Consider the following 14,428-nt stretch of genomic DNA (forward strand, 5'->3'; position numbering starts at 1 on the left):
TCAATAATGCAAAATATTCAAATAATGCAATATGAACTACACTTTTGTGGCCCCAGATATTTTGTCCCCATTGCTGTTAATGTTTGGATGGGATATACAGCTCACGAGGGCAGGGATTATATTGGTCTCTTCCATGTCTTCCTGGTGTCAGACAGAGTGCCTCTGATATAATTAGCACTCAAGACATATTTGTTGTGTAGGGGAATATTGACACAAAATTTAGAAATGAATAGGTTATATTATACAAAAGATATTAGGGTATTCGTGGGATTACATCACTATTCTCAGGCTTTTTTTTTCACCTTCAAATGCCTTTATAGCTCATTGCTGACCTTAGGAAAGACTTTCTTCTGACTTTAACTATTACTGCTTTTATTCTCTGTTATAAATTCCATAAGGTTAAGGACTTGTTCTGTCTTATCACCTCTGTACCTCCATAAGTGAGCCCAAGGCTTGGCACAGAGTAAGCACTGCAGAAATATTAGCTGTTGTGTTTCTGTTTTACGACCCAGTGTGAGCATTTGCCAACTCGCCATTTTGTCATTGGCAACAAGATTTGCAGCTCTTACCTTAGAACACTGCCTAGTTTCAAGACGCTGTAGCTAGTTTCACTCTTATATGGCAATGACTAATAAAGTGTCAGTGAGAGTACCAGAGTGCTCAGCTATGGGACGTAGGAAACAAGAGTTCCACAAGCACTCAAAAAAATCAATAAACCTCCGTCTCAGTAACAGAAGAACAAATAACTTTGGCAGCCCTCTCACCAACTCTACTTTTTTATCTAAGCTGAAAGTGTTTCCTAAAGTATTTGTTCTTTTGAGAGCTGACAGATGGCAATGCCTTAAAAGCCTTTTTAATACTAGTAACACACTGAATGATCCTAACCAAATTCCAAATGGCATCAAGTTGACTAGGCTTGGAAGCTTGGATGCTCAAGCAAGTACATGCCAATTGCCTGTCAATTACATTCTGAAACAGGAGGCACAGATGTGAATGGAAAAAGCACTCCAGATACAGCGATGACATGGAGGAAAGTACAGTGATAGGAAGGAACAAAGATTGCCTGGGTGACATGACATAGACCGGTATAGGGCTTCCCTGGTGGCACAGTTGTTAAGAATCCGCCTGCCAGTGCAGGGGACATGGGTTCCAGCCCACATGCCGTGGAGCAACTAAGCCCATGCCCCACAACTACTGGGCCTGTGTCCTAGAGCCCGTGAGCCTCAACTACTGAGCCCACACACCACAACTACTGAAGCCCGTGTGCCTAGAGCCCAGGCTCCGCAACAAGAGAAGCCACTGCGATGAGAAGCCCGTGCACCACAACAAAGAGTAACCCCTGCTCGCTGCAACTAGAGAAAGCTCGCGTGCAGCAATGAAGACCCAATGCAGCCATAAATAAATAAATTAATTAATAATAAAAAAAGAAATAGACCAGTATAAATAAAACAGTTCTAAACAAGAGAGAAGGTGGGATATATGGATTGGGCTCAAGAATTCCTACTCAAAGGCCTTAAATCCCATGTGATTTAGCTAGCTATTGCTGCGTAACAACCACCATAAAACTCAGTGGCTTAAAACAACAAGCATTTATTATTGCCCATGGTAATAGTTGTGCTGAGAAGTGCTTTTTGTCTTGGCCGGGCTCACTCACAGCGGGTTGGGGGAGGCAGCTCTGCTGATCTTGGCTGATCACTCTCACATGTTTGGTAACTGGCTGGCTATCAGCTTGAATAGGAAAAAGTTAACCCTGTAGGCCTGATGCTCTTTAAAAGGACCTGCTCACAGAGCTGCCCCCTTGGCTGGGAACTCGGTTTTTGAAAAGTTCCCTGTGTTATTAACTGCATTAGTTTTCTATTGCCGATGTAACAAATCACCAAAAATGTAGTGGCTTAAAACAACACACATTTATTATCTTACAGTTCTGGAGATCAGAAGTCTAAAATAGGTCAGCAGGACTGTGTTCTTTCTGGAAGCTTTAGAGAATAATCCATTTCCTTGCCTTTTCAAGCTTCAAAAGCCATCTGCATTCCTTAGCTCATGACCGTTTCTCCTCCCTTTTCAAAACAGCCTCGAATCTCTTTCTCACCTTTGCTTCTGTCATCACCATTCTTTGACTCTGATCCTAGATAATCCAGGAAAATCTTCCTATCTCAAGATCCTTAACTGTATCACATCTATGTCCCTTTTGCCATGTGTGGTACCAGAATAACAGGTTCTGGGCATTAGGATATAAACATATTCAGGTGCTTTAGGTTCATTAACTGATGATGGAACAAATGACGGGTTAACAAGCAGGAAATCCTAGAGATACAGTTAGAAAGCTATGGGCGATTGTTCAGGACTCCATAATCAGTGATTGGAGTACCAGAGAGAAAAACAAGTTATCTATTTGTAACTGATAAAAGACTGTGTTAACCAAGACCAGTTCGGTAGAGCCTGTGGTATTAGAAAGAGGGAGTCTTACAAGAAGAGGGGGTCCCAAGGAGAGGAAATGGCATGCACAAATCCCTGGGGTTGGGGTGAATGTGGTCCTCTGTAAGTGCAGTCAAAGTCCAGTGTGACTGAAGTGTAGAGAAGGAGGGGAAAGGTGAGCCTAATGTGGCAAGGAAGGTAAACAGATGTCAGTCCACACAGCAGCATTTTTCTGGCCACAATAAGGAGTCTAGATTTCATTCTAAGCATAACTAGAAGTCGCTGAAAGGTTTTACGTTTTCAAAATGATAACTGTAGTGTTGAGAGGCAAGGGTGGAAGTGAGAAAACTAGAGCCTTGCTACTCATTGTGGCCCACAGACCAGCAGCACAAATTGACTTAGGAGTTTGTTGGGAAGGCAGAATATTGGCCCCTCCCCAAGCCTGGAATCAGAATCTGCATTCTAACAGTATCCCAAGTGATTCACTTGCACATTAAAGTTTGAGTGGAGCTAACTTGGAAGACCACTGTAGGTAGCTTGGCCTAACATAGTGGCTGGGAGATGGAAAAGTAGAGGGGATATCTTAAAGATAGTCATAGGCATGCAGAATTTGCTTCAGAATTAAAAGTTGGAATAAGGAGAACAATGTTCAAAACACAGAGAACCATTAGTTAGATGCAGACATGGAACGTTAGTCTTCTGTATTAGAGATGTTTTCAGGAAGAAGTCCAGTACCCTGGAGAGCTCCCAGAAACCAAGGGTTTTATAAAGACGAAAGTCTAAGGGTCTATAGAGAGAGCCTTTTAGACTCAAAACCTTGAAGTCATCCTTGACTGTATTTTCTTGGTGAAGCTCTGATGATAACCGGATTAAGTTCTCTAATTCCTGGGAATCAGCTTCAATACCCAAAGAACTTTCTGTTCCACATGATAGAACAGCCATGGTGTCTGCTCTGTCTTGCATATTCCAGTGAAATTATAACCCTGAAGGAGGCCAAAAGGCTGAGCTGAGGTGGAGGTGAGAGGGAAGCACCTTTTTTGGTATCATTTACCCTCAAGGACCCCCTCTCTCCTGGAACAGGAGTGGAGTTTGTCTTAGGTTCAGGGATTTAACTCCAAAATAGAAACCATTAGAGCACTAAGTATAGTGATAACTCTGAAAATGGAAAAGGGCCAAATCTGTGGGAGACTATGAAGGAAAAAATTTGTGGAACTTGGTGAGGGGTAGGGAGAAGGTGAGTGTAAAGTACCAGAACCCTTGACTACTGCCAGGGTCCTCCTATTGCTCTCATCTGTCCAGCTTAGAATTGTGTGTAGCAAATATAGAAAATTCCATTAAGATCCCACTGATCCAATGAGATACCAACCATGTTACTTCCACTAAAATGATTAAAATGAAAGACAAGTATAAGTGAGGATGTGGAACAACTGTAACTTCATACATTGTTGGTAGGAATATAAAATTGTACTACCATGATGTGAAAAGGTCTGACAGTTTCTTCTGAAGTTAAACAGACACTTACTGTGTGACCCAGCAATTGCGCTCCTAGGTAAAAGATACTTCCTCAAAAAGACTTTTACGGAAATCTTTATAGCAGCTTTATTCATAATAGCCAAAAACTAGAAACAACTCAAATGTCCTTCGACAAGAGAAGAGATACACAAATTATGGTGCATTTGCATAATGGAATATTACTCAGCAATAAAAAATAACAAAAGTTTGATATGCACAAAAAACAGAATAAATCTCAAAACATTATGGATAAACAAATTGTGGTATGTTTATATAGTGAAATATCAGTCAGCAATTAAAAACTAATGAGCTATGGATATATGCAACAGCAAGGGTAAATCTCAAAAACAAGACAGACACACAAAAAAAGTAGATCAAAAAAGGACACACTGCATGATTCCATTTATATGAAATTCTAGAAAAAGCAAAAACTGCTGCCTACTGGGTGGGGCAGAGATTCAAGGGGACAGAAGACAACTTTCTGGGGCGACAGAAAAGTTCTACACCTTATTTGGGGGGTTAGTTAGGTATATACAGTTGAAAGAATTCATCCAATGGTACACTTAAGATCTCTTGAGTATTATTGTATATAAATTTTACCTCAATAAAAATAAAATTTTAATTAACAACAAAAATCCCATGGGCCTTTGCCTCAATCCAAGGGTACATATACCTATATCTGCTGGGTTGTTTCACCCAAGAAAAATCTGTGAGGGCTACTCAACAATCTTTTTGGTCTGGAAAGAATGTGGCAGAGAGGCTGGCACTTTGCCCAAATGGTTGATGCAAAGCCCAGGGCAGCTGGGCTTAGCAAAATCTTTCACGCAGGCTTTGAACAATGCCCATAATGTGTGACCGTGAAATTGTAACATCCCCACTGGAGCCTGTGTGTCATTAGAAATCTCATCCTAGCAGCTCCTTCTAAGCCACAAGAGCCTGATGAATTGCTCAGCTGTTCTTTCAGGCAGTTCCGATTTCAACGGCAACTGGGGGAAGCAAAAAAATCCAGGTTTTCAGTGTTACAGAAACTCAGTCCAGTGTAAAGGACCCTGAAAGAGGAGCTAACCAATAAGACGACGGAATAATGAAGCCACATGCTCCCAGATCTGCTTCTTTTTCCCATCACCAATTTAGTCCCAATTCTAGTTGAGCTTTGGAACAACTCCCACCCAAAGTGGATGAATTCAATCAACATGTTGTGAGGGTTTGCTGTGAACCAGGTGTTGTGCCATGTACTTGGAATGCAGGTAAAAGACAAATCTGATCCTTTAGAAACTCAGAATGGATACTTGTATGGGTATAAGTGAATCACTTTGCTGTCCACCTGTAACTAACACATCATTGTCAATCAACTAGACTCCAATATAAAATAAAAAATTCTTTTAAAAATTAAAAAAAAAACTCAGTCTGATACAATTAGCTGCTGTCACATCCATCATCTAATTTGATCCTTACAACCTCTTTGAAAGGTTAAGTAAAACAGGAAAAATTACAACCCCCATTTCACAAATGAGAAAATTGAGACTCAAGAGAAATTAAATGATTTGCTCAAAGCTACATAGCAAGTAGTAAAGTTGAGATTTGAATTCAGGTGTTCTTATGCTGGGTCCCATGTTCTTTCCAATGCATTATGAAGATGTATATAAAACAGGTATATGTCCTTTCTCTACTATAAGTGTACTGAAGTCTTGAAAAATGGTGGGACTCATAAGCACAGGACTGGTGGGGAGGGAAAGGAATTGGGACCAGGCTGTACTTAGTCCTCAAGGAGGCATCCAGGATATTACTTATATCCTGGATATTACTTATACACTGTCTGAATGGACACTGAGGGAGAAGGCTTGGCCCAGAAAGGTGATCCTTATGCACAGTGATGTGATCTGATGGATGGATGCTGGATGTTTAAACAGGTGAGTTAGCTGGAAGTCAGGTTAATTAATTCCATCCATTGTCCATCCACAATGTTATTCATAAGTCTCTAATCTATGGGTTAGAGTCACAAGAGTCCCAACAAGACAGGGAGAGCATCAGAGTTCCAGCCAATTAGGAGGCGGCTCAGAGCAGCTTTCCACATCTCTGTCCAAGTTCTTGGTCAAAAGCAACAGATTCAGACACTAGCTCCCTCAAGCAAAAAACTAATTTATTAAAAATACAGGTGGTTCACAAATCTACGGAAAACTTGAACATTCAGCCCTCAGAAGGGACAGGAATTAGGGCAACTCTGAGAATTCAGGTAGCAAGGACAAAGGGAAAAATCTCTCTCAGTGTCAACTTCAGCAGTTTTCTATCCTTTCCTCTTTTCAACCAAGATTCAGTTTCCAAGGAGAGAGAGAGCCTGATGGCTTAGCTTGGGCCACTCACCTTCACTTTGGCAGGGGATGGACAGAGTACCTTGAATTATAGTCCCCAGAAAACTGCATGTACTTAGTTAAGAGTTGGTTCCTCAAAGGAAAATCAGAATGCTGTTTCCAGAAGCAGCAATATGGATGCTGAACATGCAAAGAAACTTGGGTGGCCACTACTGGATTCACAGGAAACTGAAGGGTTAGACAGGGAAATCAATAAGGAGACAGGGTCAGAGAACGTAACAGCAAGAAGAGCTCCTTGAAGCCCAGAGCTCACCGCTATGCACCAATTCCACGTAAACAGCAGCAAATATCTTTCTAGCCCCCACTGGGTTCTAAGCTAAGGTTCATGAGATATTTATTGCCTTACTCAAAACAAGCTCAGGAATTGGAAGAATTTGAGAGTGCAAATAGAATGATAATAACATTAGCCATAACATCTTGGACAAGCTGAGCAAAGCAGGATCTGGCCAGAAGGAATTAAGCGTGGTGTTAAGCTCATTGTATTTTGCAGAAGGTAGACAACAAGAATTAAATTACTTGGATTTAAATAAGTATGCTGCTTATGATACAAAAAAATGACGAAATGACTTTGAAGAACATAGAAAGTAAAAACAGCTGAAAATATTTCAGATACAATTTCACCAGAGAAAAATAGTCTATTGATTTGAACCTTGTACCGTGCTGTATAGTTTAGAATGCTTTAGGCTGTAAGCCATAATAAACCTTCACTGACTCTGACTTAAACACGGAAGAAAGTTCATATCATTCAGAGAAAGATAACAGAGCTAGGGCAGGCTCCAGGAACAGTAAAATAACTGATTCAATGATACCATTAAGGCTTAGACCAGCGGTTCTCAAAACTTTTGGTCTCACGATTCCTCTATGCTGTTTATGTGGGTTATATTTATTAAGATTTGTTGTAGTAAAAAGTTAAACTGAGGAATATTCAACGTTGTTTTGGTTGAAGTATATGGGGGAAAATTGGTCTTATACAGATACATAGTTACAAAAGGGAGAAGTATTTTAATAGCCTTTTCATATAATTGTTGATATTCTTCTTTGATAGTATACTCAAACTCAAGATTAGTTTCCTGAAGGTTAGTTATAATGTGGGTCTGAAACCATATCAATAACTTTTTATATTCTGTCAAACGGTATTAATACCCATCGGTCTGTATCTTGCAGCTTGAATGGACCTTTAGCCCATGCATAATTTTGTGAAGTCTTTGGTCATTTGAAAAATATTAGTCCCCTGCGTTAGGCAGGTCTTCCACATATTGACACATTTCATTATAACATATCAAAATAATCCAATTAACTAATACCACCACTGATCTTAGAAAAGTCTTTACATTGGGAAACTATCAGTAAATATTGGGAAGCTGTGCACATGCAAATTTTCCAAAATTCAATTTTGCTCAACAACTTGACCTTATCACTGATAACAAATATTGCCCATTGTTTACCCTGAAGTGGCTCACTTCGTCCAGGTTCCAGATAGCGTCTCCCAAATACTCAAGTATAAGTAACCATAGTTTATCAATCATTCTCTCAAGTAAAAGAGGAACTGAAATAACTCACAGCCCAATCACACAAGTGCTTTCCCTCGAGATGACCATCATACTTTAATATGCAGAGAGGGGATTTATGAATACTTTTAAATTTTTTTATACAGACATCAAAAAGATGTGTACTCAAGGATCAAATTTTCATAGAATTAATTTTTTTTTACTTCATCAAGGACATTAAGTGAAACTAGTTGCTTTTTCTACTAGAGCTCATCAAGGAATTCGGTAAAGTTGCAGGATACAAAATTAATATACGGAAACCTGTTGCATGTCTATACACTTAACAACGAAGTATCAGAAAGAGAAATTAAGGAAATAGAAAGTAACCATCACACAATGCGCTAAGTTCAATCCCTACCGGGAAAGCAGTACACTGACAGAGCCACAAGGATTCTAATAAACTTGGCTGAGAAATCTGTGAGACTGACTGACACAGCTGTCTTCCTGGCAATACACAAATGTATTGACTGAAAAAACAAGCAAGTATACCACCCTGGTAAAGGAGACAGAGCAAATCAAAGCACATCTCGCTATAGCTGTCACAGTTAAAACACACCTTGAAAATATTCTCATTTTAGATACTTTAAAAAATGGAAGTTGCAGAAAAGTTATGACCTGCTTAAGGGAACATAGCTGGTTAGTGGACGAACCTGGCCCAAGAGAACTAATGTCCTGCATCTACCACCTGATCTTCACAGCTGGGGCAATTCTGTAAATATCTTTCAGAATAGTTGTGATCTGAATGTTTGTTAAGCCAGGGATGATTGTATTTCCCCTGCATGTCCCACCAAACCCATGTACAAAGAGAAACCTGCTATCTACACTCCTTTTTAAAAAAATTCTATTTTATTTATTTTTGGCTGCGTTGGGTCTTCGTTGCTTCACACAGGCTTTTTTTCTGGTTGCCGCGAGCAGGGGCTACTCTTCGTTGCGGTGCACGGGCTTCTCATTGTGGTGGCTTCTCTTGTTGCAGAGCACGGGTTCTAGGCGCGAGGACTCAGCAGTTGTGCGGCATGAGGGCTTAGTTGCTCTGCAGCATGTGGGATCTTCCCGGACCAGGGCTCAAACCCGTGTCCCCTGCACTGGCAGGCAGATTCTTAACCACTGCGCCACCAGGGAAGTCCCTGTGACAAAGTCTTGATACTTTATTCCTTCAGATGCACAGAGAACAATTTTGACTTCATGTTACAAACAACACTGCATTCTTTGGTTTCCTTGGCAACCTGCAGTTCCACCCTCGGTGACAATCAAAGACTAAAGGCTCCCATTTCCTTCTAGCTCTAAAAATTTTCATTCTATGAGTAGTTGTAGGTTTAGAGAGCCTACTAAAGGGAAACTGGTGCCAAATTCTTAAACTTAACTATTGAACTATTAAACCACTAAACTTAAACTACTGAAACAGAAGCAGAGACAAAGATGGCTGCTTCTTTGACCGGTGGAGACAATCTGGTGGAATTCAGGGAAAAGACAGGCCATGTTCCTCCACAGGCCGAATAGGATATCAACAACAATCCTAAATTAACAGAACTTCAAATTATACCCCACTCATTCTGTTAACTAAGGCAGAGTAATGAGTACGTATTGTTGAAAGCTTTCTTTCTAAAATGGCTACAAACCATGAATTTCAGGAATTAAATTGTCATGTTTCAGAGAAAACGTCCTTATCTAGAACCATTCTCTGCAAATGCATGATGAACTATTACTGTATTGTACCATTAGGGGCACCAGCTCAAAGCACAGACATTCAGACTAGAGGGCAGAGGTTCACATTCGATCTGATCCAGCCCCATCTGGAGAGACAGGGGGAGAAGTAGGAAAAATGTCAAAGGGGGCCCTGAAGTTCGCAGCATCTACAGTGTCACAGGCCATCTTTCTTACAGGAACGAAGAGCACAGTAGAGAGTGACCAGCATGCTTGAGCGAGAAAATCTAAGTGTGCTGTTCCGTTGTCTATTAGATATATGTGGTTTGTACCAAGGGAATACGAATGACATCCACCAGTCCCTTGCTGAGGGCCTCTTTTGTTTACTGTTCCTGTTAGTTTCTCTTCTGATCCACATGTCTCCCTACAGAGTTTGGGAGAAACTTGTGCATGTATATCACCAATAAGGCAAAAAGCCAGTGTCAGGGGATCTCACCACCAGTCCTGAGGGAGTACCAAAGTCCCTGAGGGAGTCAGGACGTCTTCCTCTTCTGCCGGAAGCCAAGGCCTACTTACATGTAGCATTCTCCAGGTCTTCCCAGGCCTAAGAACAGCAAGTCCCCAAGTTCTGGACTGGAGAAGTGGCAGAGAGCGAATCAAAGGCCACCTTTGCTGCCAATGAAGGCTACGTTAGGGAGCACAGCGCAGGGCCTGCTAACCCCCGTCCAAGGTCAGCCTCCACCCAGGGGAAGGTGGAATCTGCAAATGCACTTCCAGGTGTCAGCCTCTTGCCAGTCCAGAAAGAAAATGAAGACCAAGGCTTCCCTGGTGGTGCAGTGGTTGAGAGTCCGCCTGCCGATGCAGGGGACACGGGTTCGTGACCGGGTCCGGGAAGATCCCACATGCCGCGGAGCGGCTGGGCCCGTGAGCCGTGGCCACTGAGCCTGCGCGTCTGGAGCCTGTGCTCCGCAACGGGAGAGGCCGCAGCAGTGAGAGGCCTGTGTACCGCAAAAAAAAAAAAAGAAAATGAAGACCAGGAACAAATTCCACCCATGCATGCTTAGGAGCTGGTGGGGATTGCTCCCCGCAATAATCAAACACAGACCAATGACTGTCACCTACTAGGCAAGGAGGAAGGGGTGGGCTAAGAGGCCAGCTGAACTGAGGGAAGTCCTTCGCAGCACCGTCTGGCTCAGAGAGCGGAGGCAGCACCCATGTTTGTCGAACCCTAAAACAAATGAATATTCACAACGGTTAGGAAACCTTATTAAATCTTGCCAGTTTAGAAAATAGGAATATTTCAAATAGTGGTCCCCTGCCTGCCAAGCTTTGGGTTTTCAAGGCTGGTCACTTCAAGATCTGCTTTTCCGATGCCCTGAGCTGAAGGTCTGGAAGTGGGACCTACACACAGCAAGCGGCTCCCATACCTTTCTGCACCTGGGGACAGGGTGGCTGCCCCCTCCCCTGCCGCCAGTGTCTGTGAGATCCTCGAACTGCTGACATTCTATTAAACAGCACTTGGATGTGCTATGGACATTGGTCATCTGCCCAGAGTCCCGATGCTCTGTTCCCATTCCAGCTCCCTCAGGGAGAGGACCTGGCCCTGAACCTCTGCGAAGCTGGCTGGAGGCTCTCCCCTCAGCCTGCCTCCTGCCAGCTCTTTTCCTGCCTGGATTTCACCTTCCCCGTATGGTCCGGATGCTCCTTGGAGACCTACGCGAGCCTGAGAAGTACTGTGCTGCACTTCTGCCCGTCCTCCGCCCCTCCCCACCACCCCTGCTTCTTGGATCAAATACTGACACCAGACTTCTCGCCTTGAGTGTTGCTGGTACTTCACCCACAGGGGCAAAGAGAGCTGGCAGGAAACGAGCCCCTCCAGCTGGCATTGGCCTGGCCTGGCACAGTGAGAATCTCTGTAAGAGCCTCTTGCCCCCGTCCCCCATGCCCTCTGCACCTCTTTGCCTTAGCACTTCTTAGCATCCTCCCCTTTTATACCTTTCCTTCATCTTGTTCTGACTCACTTCTTTCCTTTTTTCTGTCTCCCGGTCTACGTTCCTTCCTCTCCTCTCTCTCTCTAGGTGTTTGGGGTTTTTTTCCGCCCTTCCCCTCCCTTCTTCCAGCTTCTTACCGTCTCCCACACATAACTGTAATCTGGTTGCCAGGCTTTGTATAGCAGCCTCCTAGAAATCCCTCTGTGGTGGCAGTGTCCACCTCCAATTCTTCCTCCACTTTCAGTACAGTGACCGCTCTATGTCACTCCCCAATTCAACACCCTGTACGACCTTCTCAGTGCCCACAGAACTGAGTCCAAACTCCGTCACCTGCCTGCCTTTCTTTCATCCACTCAATTGTTTATTGGTTCACCCAACAAGTCTACTTAGTTACTGAGCACCTACCATGAGCAGATACTGTACCAGGAGCTAGAGAAGAAGTAATACAGAATAAATAAAAGGATATTTACAAATGAAACAGTACCTGAGATGTGCTTCAAAATAACTCAAGGAGTGGAGGAGGGGGGGTTGGTAAAGCAGAAGAGGCACAGAGAACACGATTGACCATGAGTTGAAAATTATGGAAGCTGGGTGCTGGGTTTAGGGGTTCATTACGTTGTTCTCTCTACTTCAGTGTATGTTCGAAATTTTCCTGTTAAAAATGTAATGGGCGGGGCTTCCCTGGTGGCGCAGTGGCTGACAGTCCGCCTGCCGATGCAGGGGACGCGGGTTCGTGCCCCGGTCCGGGAAGATCCCACATGCCGCGGAGCGGCTGGGCCCGTGAGCCGTGGCCACTGAGCCTGCACGTCCGGAGCCTGTGCTCCACAACGGGAGAGGTCGCAGCAGTGAGAGGCCCGCGTACCGCAAAAAAAGATAAAAAACAAAAACAAACAAAAAAAACCTCTGTCGTTTCTAACAGATCGGCTGGCACAAATCTGGCCTCATGTAGGGTCTGATGGGGGATGGGTGAGGAAGGGGAGGAGCTATTGTGGCACTGGCTGGGTGCCCGGGACACCCTGCCCATCTCCCCAGCCAAAGTCGGCCATGTGTACCCTGAGCCGGCAGCTCTGGGAAGGAGTCCACTTAGAGCCGTGTCCTAGAAATTTTCTGGGCAGGATTTTGAAGCTCACTTTGTAAAGTCCGAATTAATCACCTGGCAATATCTTTTACGGCTTTTTTTTTTTTTTTTTGGCGGTACGCGGGCCTCTCACTGCCGCGGCCTCTCCCGTTGCGGAGCACAGGCTCCGGACGCGCAGGCTCAGCGGCCACGGCTCACGGGCCCAGCCGCTTCGCAGCACGTGGGATCCTCCCGGAACGGGGCACGAACCCGTGTCCCCTGCATTGGCAGGGGGACTCTCAACCACTGCACCACCAGGGAAGCCCTTTTACGGCTTTTTGGTGAAGTTCACCAAAGATCACTTTGAAGTGATCTAATTGCAGAAGACCAAAGAGTCAAGAATGACATTTATTGAAAATTTTTTCTCAATAACACACCACCTGCATCGTGTCATACTTTAACACAGAGCAAATAAGTATAGATTGTATGAAGTGACATGGTTTATTATTTTATAGAAGTGTCAAGTGTGGGATACTTCCTCCTGGCAATGACATATATGGCTGGTTATATATCTGCTTCTCAGAGAGAGTACATTCCTGAACACTCTGCCTAAACAGCCTCCCTCTCTCCTGTTCAATTTTTTAATATCATCTATCACTACTACAATACTGTATGGTTACTTATTGGTGGTCTGTCCCACTCTCCCCCTTAGAATGTAAGCAGCCTGTAACCAAGAGCTCTGTTTGGTGTTAACCAATGCTGGGCACATGGCAGGTGTTTGACGAATGACTGAATGAATGAAAGTGGATTTATTACTGAGCAGGGCCCCTCTCCCCTCTGCAATAATAGAAGCAAACTTTTTAATACAGTCTTTTGCCTCTGCATTTACACAAAACTTTATAAAAGTGTTCTTTCTGTAAAATATACAAAGGTAGTAAAATACTTTAATATCGTTAGATGAAATGAGTGAAAGAAAGACCCCTCTTATCCATGAGCTTACTCTGCAACCAGAAGAAGTTCTGAGTAACGTAGATAGCTTCAGATATAAAATGTTGGCAGTGTAATCTCCTTTGATTTGTTCGGTGGAGTACTTGCATATCTAACCAAGGAATAGCTGTAGTATATATAAAAATGGAAGCATTTTTACTTACATGCCCCTGCGAATGCTTCCACAACAGCATTTTTAATGGCTCTAGTTATTTTGCTGGATGGATATCCTTATTGTTGAGCATTTAAGTTAATCATAATTTTTTTATTATTTTAAGCATTGTTGTTATAAGAATCTTTGTACTAATAGTTACATCTTTATGCTAAATAATTACTTCTGTGGAATAAATTCCTTATCAATAAGTTTTTATATTGAAGTACATAATTATTATCAAGGCTTTTGATAGCTTTCCCAGGCACTCTATTTCCGTGTTCTTGATATGTGAAACTGAGTAAATCCTTAGCTCTGTCCTGGAATTGGAGTCCTACTCTGTGCTTCTCGCAGTGGGTGGGACCTTGCCCCTCATATGTAAGCCTTCCAGGTGTCTACTTCCTGTCTGCCTTTACCTGTCATGGCTAGAGGTAATGTAACACAGGTAGAACTGTCTGCCTGTCTGTCTGTCATGGCTCCCTTTCCAGATTACCTGCGCACTGCTTTGACCCCTGGGGCAGACCATTTTTCTGAACATACCCAGGGTCACCATTAAGCTGCCTTTCCCTACTGTCCTCTTTGTGTGGGAACACACACTACAGCCCCAAGTTGCAACAATTATTGTAGTGTCCTGGCTTTTATGGCATATTTCTGGTCATCTCTGCAATTTACTTAATACTGCTTCCTTGGTCATGTACCCTGAAATGTAATTTTCAATTATAAAATGGTTCCTTTAATAAAACATTACCTTATTTATA

At 43.1% G+C, this 14,428-nt stretch overlaps 1 long non-coding RNA gene across 1 annotated transcript in view; it reads right to left on the minus strand.

The window, feature by feature from the left end:
• Positions 1–11,542, minus strand: part of LOC137210490 (uncharacterized) — a 54,223-nt gene extending 42,681 nt beyond the window's left edge. The window contains exons 1-2 of the long non-coding RNA XR_010936574.1: positions 11,480–11,542; positions 10,607–10,712 (exon numbers count right to left, since the gene is read on the minus strand). This is a non-coding gene — a long non-coding RNA (uncharacterized lncRNA). The remainder of the gene's footprint in view (positions 1–10,606; positions 10,713–11,479) is intronic.
• Between the last annotated feature and the right edge of the window lie 2,886 nt (positions 11,543–14,428).

This window comes from Pseudorca crassidens, chromosome 17 (assembly GCF_039906515.1).
Source record: "Pseudorca crassidens isolate mPseCra1 chromosome 17, mPseCra1.hap1, whole genome shotgun sequence".
Lineage (NCBI taxonomy): Eukaryota > Metazoa > Chordata > Mammalia > Artiodactyla > Delphinidae > Pseudorca > Pseudorca crassidens.